The sequence below is a fragment of the Helianthus annuus genome, chromosome 6 (assembly GCF_002127325.2).
Source record: "Helianthus annuus cultivar XRQ/B chromosome 6, HanXRQr2.0-SUNRISE, whole genome shotgun sequence".
NCBI classification, from domain to species: Eukaryota; Viridiplantae; Streptophyta; class Magnoliopsida; order Asterales; family Asteraceae; genus Helianthus; species Helianthus annuus.
Window position 1 is genome coordinate 22,066,589 of NC_035438.2, and position 7,464 is coordinate 22,074,052.

The 7,464-nt window shown below is 40.2% G+C and overlaps 1 long non-coding RNA gene across 1 annotated transcript; it reads left to right on the forward strand.

The window, feature by feature from the left end:
- Positions 1 to 4,015: 4,015 nt before the first annotated feature.
- On the forward strand, positions 4,016 to 6,912 carry LOC110881191. Its single transcript, XR_002559630.2, has 4 exons — positions 4,016 to 4,165; positions 5,623 to 5,707; positions 6,016 to 6,106; positions 6,701 to 6,912. It is a non-coding gene; the product is annotated as an uncharacterized LOC110881191 (long non-coding RNA).
- Positions 6,913 to 7,464: the final 552 nt, after the last annotated feature.

The window sequence follows — 7,464 nt, forward strand, 5'->3', positions numbered from 1 at the left end:
CACTCGGATCTGAAGGATTTCTACAAGATTAAACAACACTTTCGCATAGATCTACACATATTCATGGATAAAAGGATTGAAAGATGGTTTTCCAACTTCCTTTCAACTCTTTTACACTCAATGCACTCAAAACCGATAGAATCGGAGCTCGTTCTAATCTTCTACTTTTTCTTAGTAATGTGTCAGCTCAAGATCTGAGTTCTATCAAAGGCACTACTGACTTCGGGTTAAACATGAACAACCGTCACGAACAGTGGACTGATCGGACTAGGGTGATTCCTGTTCGATCGGGTCACTTGAGTCTTGATGGGGTATCTGTTGTTTGGCACGTTGTCATACCGTCTCGATAAACCGCAAACTTTCAAACAACCAAGTGACAAGACGATCAGGGATGGGACGGATTGCCGTTCGATCGGATTGCCGTCCGATCGGACCGTCACCCGATCGGCCTACACTTGGTTCCAACACTTAAATTTTTATTTAATTATTCAAAGTTTTGAACGTCGAACGGATTGCTGTCCGATCGGATTACCATCCGATCGAACGACCATCCGACCATGTGATGTTTGGACTTCAACACTTAAACAATTTTCAACATGTTCAATACATAGCCAGTTCCAAACGAATTGCCACCCGATCGGATTGCGATCCGATCGAGTGACTAACTGCTGTGAACTTGTTCTCACTAAGTGTCCTACTAATCGGATCATCACCCGATCGAACCGCCGTTCGATCGATAGACCTGAAGGGTAGAGATACTTCTCTGTTTTCAAAATACTACAACGAAAACTTCAAAAGTCAAACCATCATACACAAACACGTCTTCACCAAATGAGGTGACAGTCCAATCGAATGGTCATCTGATCGGATGACCATCCGAACGGATTGCCACCCGATCGTATTGCCATCCGATCGGATTGCCATCCGACACTTGGTTCACCGCCACCGTTTAACGCACTATTCAACGCTTATGCTATCAATCTGTAATCAGGCTAATCTCAGACGCGCTCCCTTCAATCCAACCAAGTTGTGTTTACTTGCTGAACACCGACTGTGAGTATACTCGAACCCTTTTGTCGCATTTTGGGTGTAACATACGTTCCAATCAAATCAAACTTATCAAAACAAACTGCACAATTAAACTATTTACCTCTTGCGAATGACTGTTATGCATATTTACACGTGATGCTAGTTACATATGTGTTAGGACTTATACTCGCAAGGTCCCGCCTTAACTAGTATAGTACTATAGAACCCGACGGGGTCTAGTTAGGATGAATATCAATCGCAATCGCAGCTCGAGTGACTTAGCTGGTAGTATCTGTCTTGTATGCATGTATGTTGAGGTATCTCTTTTATGTATTTGGTGATTCGCAACACTTTTATCTATTTCTCGCTACTCTATCAAAACTTGTATACTCGCCAATACTTTCGTATTGACGTTGTTTTAACGTATGTTGCAGGTTTAGTCGCAGTCTACATCAAATCAAGCTAGGAAGTCTAGAAACTCACCTAAAATCTAGGTTGTCGGATATGAATTGTTTGAGAGGACATGAAATTCGTGACAGTTTATGTGATTATAATTGTTTATTAGTATGGGATAATGAACACATTAAATACTGTCGCAATTTAGTTGTTATGGATTCTCTTGAGCAATCTGGTTCGCCTAGTGCCGCGCCCCGATGATTCCGCCATCGGTTGGGGTGTGACAGATTGGTATCAGGGCCATAACTATAGGGAATTAGGCCAGACTTGACCTAGTCGAAGTCGATGTCTTAGAAATGACCTAGTCTATAGTCTAAGTACCAACGGGCCGACTCGTGCGAACCCAGTAGGATTCGCACGGGCCCACTTGATACTCCCGTTCGAATCCGCTAAAAACTACAACTTCGCGTGAACATCGCATACTACAACTTCACACGAAGAGCCTTTCCTAAGGCTGGAATATTACTTAGCCTTTCCTAAGGCCAACACAATACACACGTTTTCGAAAATATTCGCATAACAACCGAGTGGTCCAGTCGAGATCCGGTGTGAAAACCAAGAACTCTCGATAAGATCACTCACTCAGCGCATTTTTCTAGCACGAGAACTTTCTAATGAGCTAGGAGTGACATCCATAACTCAACGAAAGCCTCCATTTAAAAATCTAGTGGAACTCTCGAACTTATTCGAAGAGCACAAACACAGCTAGGAGCGAAGTAATTAAGTCAGGGGTGAAACCCGTATCTTAATGAACCGTTCCACTCTCTATAAAAATGGTTTTCAAAAGCTCTCACCAAGGACTCGACCATAACAATGACTCGAGCCACGCGATGACTAGGAGGACGAATGCCATGAGCTGCATCCCAGTGGAAGCATAGTCTTCTAGGGCAACGCGCGTGCTCGAATTTGTTAGGTATGGTTGGGTTACCTTGGGTAGTCGACGCCTAAACACCTGAGGCACTCTATCCATTTTTCTAGCATACGACTCACCGCTTTTACGCTTGTTGGAACTTATTTACCCTTATGTGTCTACAATTTGAAAGTTTACGCTTTATCAATTTCTCGATTTATCGATTTTCGCTCTCCGCTCTTGCAAACGCACAAGTCTCACAACCATCACAATCTAAAACGAAAACCGAATGTTCGCAACAAAACTAATGTCTAATCTCTCGCTTACGCTCTCGCTCTCTCCCTCTTCATCGCGTCCTCGCGCATTCTACACCGATATGTATGTGGGTAAGTATAAACTACAACCATTTATATGTGCAAAACGAATCAATTATGTGAGAACTTAGGAATCTCGTGTCTCCTATGTGGCTCCTATGTGAAACCTAATATATAATACTCGCAACAAGTTTTGATCGCGCTCAATCGCATCGCAAAACTCAATAATCATTATGATCGAATCTCACTCCAAATCTCTCTCTGTCTAGATGTCCTCAAACGACTCTACCTCGAGACAAACAACTAGGAGAAGAGCCAAACGAAGCGCCGAGAAGAGGATTGCCTCGCTTGTGGCCAAGGAAGTGGCCAAGGTCATCCCTCAGATTGTCGCTCAAGTGCACTCTCTCAGCAACTCTCGAACCCCGGAAGACTCTAAGATGGAAGCGCCGCAATCTGCTTTCCTCTACAAACACTTCAAAGCCTGTGACCCGATGGAGTTCACGGGTGAAGGAGGTGTGTCCCAGCTACTCCAGTGGTTCGATTCCATCAACGTTACCCTTCTTCAGAGTGGGTGTCTCGATAGTTTCCGTACTACGTGCGCAACCGGAGTATTTCAATCGCGAGCACTCGACTGGTGGACAGCCGAACGTAACAAACGTTGGATCTCCGCAGCGTATGCTCTCTCTTGGGATGAGCTGAAGGAGCTCATGAAGAAAGAGTACTGCCCTCCCCACGAAGTCCAGAAACTAGAAGACGAATTTTGGGAAATCAAGCAAGTCGAAGGTAACAATACTGGCTACACCGCAAGGTTCAAACAGCTTAGCATAATCTGCCCAAGTCAAGTCAACACTTCAGAAAAAGCCATCACGAAGTACATTCGCGGCTTGCCTGAATGTGTGGGTGATTTCGTTGAAGCTGCAAGGCCTGCTACCATCGAAGAAACCTACCGCTTAGCCACTGAAATCAACGACAAACGAGTCCAGGTGTAACACCCCGAAAACGGGTTTGGTAATCAAACCCCGTTAATACTAAAAGACGGGTAAAGTACCGTTAGTGGTAAAAATTTACCCGGCGAGTAATTAGGATTTTTAAATAAATAAACCTAATATTTAACAAAAAGCTAAATAAAGGCCTATGGATAAATAGAGTTTATAAAAGGCCCGAGTTAACGGGACCTAAAATAAACTCAGTCGTAAATTTCCCCGAACCCACTAAATTAACTAGGAATATTTAACCTAGTTAATAAGTGAGAATAGTGTTAGAAATGGTTAGGTTGTGGTCTACTTAATAACTAACCAAACATGAGGGACCAAATTGGATATCTTGAAAATAGATTTATAAAAAAAAAACAAAACACACACAAAAAGGTGTGTTTGGTCGACATCTTCACAGGAGCAAAAAAGGGTTCTTCCAAGTGAACCCTAAACTCACAAATTGGATCAAAATCAAGGGGAATCAAGCCAAGATTTTGGGGCTTTAACTAAATTCGTGATCACCAAGCTTAGGAGATCACAAGGTATGTTCAATTTCATCATTTGGTGTTATCTTGAAATTCCGATAAACACTCATAATTGAAATTCATGCTTGAATGTTGAATGTATGAGTGTTGTTATGTTGAAACCATGTCTAGGAACAAACCCTAGTTAAAAGTTTGAGGATATAGTGATAAAAACTATGAAATTGATAATCACCCATATATGTGTGTAGTGGGTTTTTTTAGAACAAAGTGATGAACACAAGAATTTGTATGCTAGATTGTGAAAAAATTGATGTTATGATGCAAGATTTGATATTGTTCATGAGTGCTAGACATAAGGGTTTGATTTAATGATTGAAACTTGGTTAAAAAGATTAGCCATGAACTAAATAGAATAGGTATAAAAATCATGCCCACAAGGTGCCCGTTAAAATGACTAAGTGAAACCGTGTTGTCTACTAGTTCGTATGTAGAGCTTGATTTGATGATTTCATGAGTAGTGGGTTTATGACAAATCTTTGATATGTATGAAATTAAACATGATGGTGTATTATGAGAATCACCAAATAGGACTTGAATATATGTTAATTTTAGTTCTAGTTCTTAAATTGACAAAGATGAAGCTGAGAAGATGGTAAAATTAGGATTCATATGATGACTTCTTGAAATAGATGATGTTTTTGACATCTCTTAGTCTACAATCACTGTGTTATAGGTTTCTAACCATTACCAAGAGTTTAATAAGGGTTTTAGCCATGGAAATGGGTTGCATTTGATGATTTGGGTCGAATTTGAAAGGACCCTAAACATGATTTCCGTAGCTTTTTATATGGATTTTGACCAATCTTAAAAAAATCATATAAAATCAACCGTTTATCCGAATTGGGTGTTCTATACCTTTTCGGAAAGCTTATGAAGTAAATTTTTACTGTTTTCAATCATAAGAAACAAATGTGGTTGTTAAATAGGCCAAAAAGGCGAATTAAACCTGCTGTTCAGAACTTGAAAGCTGTTGAAAAATGAAAATATAGTTGCTGAGCTGATTTTATAAAAATCATATAAAATCATAGAAAATTCGCTAGAAGGTGTACCTTATATGCTTGCTAAGGTATTGGAGTGTTCTACGATCCATCTTTGAACATGTTTATCTAATTCAGATTTTAAACGGGTCAAAACGTTCAATTACAGTAGCTAAATATAAAATCGCTGCACATAAATAATGTTCTTATTAACCAAGAAAAAGGCATAGGATTGCATATACTTGCTTTAGGCATTAAGTATTGATTGTTGGGAACAAATAGAACTTTATGTGACATGCTTAAAGTGTTTAAAATCACGGGTCAAACGGTTAGCGAATGAAAATAATTATGGTATGAAACTGGTTGTTGAATATATGGCATGCTTTGATTGATAAGTGTGTAAAAAAAGGGGTCCATAGGGTGATGGCCATTATATAGAATGACCAATCTAACCATCTTATGGATGTTATGATATAGTTGACTCTAAACAAGCTAGGTGGGAGCTTGGAAAGGAACGGGTCAAACGGATCATGGATGCGAAGAATGTTTGCGCGGACGCGAGGTAAGTAAAGCTTACACTTTTTTTTTCTAGGATACGTATTTACTTTATAGATTATAAACACGACCAAGGTTATATCCGAAATATGGGTTCCGACACGAAATGATACGGGTCGGGACGAATAAAAGGATAAAAACCATGTTTAATGGCAAAAGGGGGCGAAATGGGTTAAATAATGAAATGGTAAATAAATACCATTCAAATATAAGTGCAAAATGTTTGGTCGTTTAGACTAAACAGGTCAAATGGTAATGTTAACACCATTTGACGAATAACGACTAACAAGTGCTTGTCGAGTCTAATGCTCACAGGGTAAAACGGCTTATGGAATCTACGTGGCTATGAATCAGCAAGTTATTAAGGCAAGGTATTAAAACGGGTCAATACTTTGACCCGGGCCAGGTACGCGTAAATTTGGTGGAAGATATGTGAATACCTTAGTGTAGAAAAATGACATGTGAAAGTAGAGAGTGGGATTTAAACTTAAATGATTAAATCCTCTCTAACGGGTCAAAATGAATTACGCGCGTAACTTGGGTGTTCGCCGCGTAATTCACAAGACTTATGAATCCAAGATGGGTATTTTGAGTTAAATACCTTGGTCTAAGAATTTTGATTAACTATAAACAAGTTTCGAGGTCTTAAATACAAACGGGAGATCAAACGGATACGCGGATTGAAAGATACGAAAGTTTTCGTGTCAAAAACGGTAAAATGGGAAGGGCTGATACAGGTGCCACCGTAACTTACGGTGACCACCGTAGGTTAAGATGGGGCTGAAATCTTACGTTACCCACTGAGTTACGGTGGGGGAACTTTAATACAGGGGCCACCGTAACTTACGATGCCCACCGTAAGTTACGGTGGAGGCCAGTTTGGAATCCTTGTCTTTGGATCAAGAGATTAACGTTGGGATTTTCCTTCCATTATCATAATCTTGTTTTGTACCGTCATTTAAACTATCAATACTGACTTTTAAGTTGGTTTTGATCACAGGTGAATGTCGAGAGTCCCGGATGAAGATCAAGCGTCGAGCAAGAACCGAACACATGTTAAATGAAGCTTCCGCAATGTTGTTTCGTCGTTATTCTAAAATGATGAATTAAATTACACTATGTTGTTTGCTTACAAATTCAGAAAATTTTTAATAAACCCGTATTTTAGCATGAATGTTTAAATATAAATACTCAGTAATTTGTGATTATTTACGGAAATCGCTAAATAAATTTATGGTTGTTACACCAGGACGGATTTTTCTCCAAGAATCCTGTCAAACAAGCTCACCAAGCAATCGTCATCGATTCTTCCGATGATTCCTCCGACGAATCTACCAACGATTCTTCAAATGGGTCCTCAAATGAATCCTCCGATGACGACGTACCACCCCAAGAAGCTCAGTCCAGCCGCAAACGAAAGACCGTGAGCTCAAACTCTTCAACAAGTGAGTTGTCGCAACCAGAACCCCTCCAAGCAATTCCAGTTCACTCGAAGCGCGACTACAACGGAACTCATCCCCTGTGTCTCATGTGTACGTATCATCACCCGCCAAAAGCTAACTGTCTCTTTTGCGCAAATTGCAACTGGTATGGTCATCTTACCCAGCACTGTCGCACGAGGCCGCAAACTTGAGAATTTCAGCAATAATCGAAGTCTCCGTAGAAGTCCTCCACGACAACATTAGTTATGCTTTCAATGTTGTTAAAATGATACGATTTTCGCCGTTAGTTTCTTTTCCATGTTGAACTTGTTCTATTTCTCGA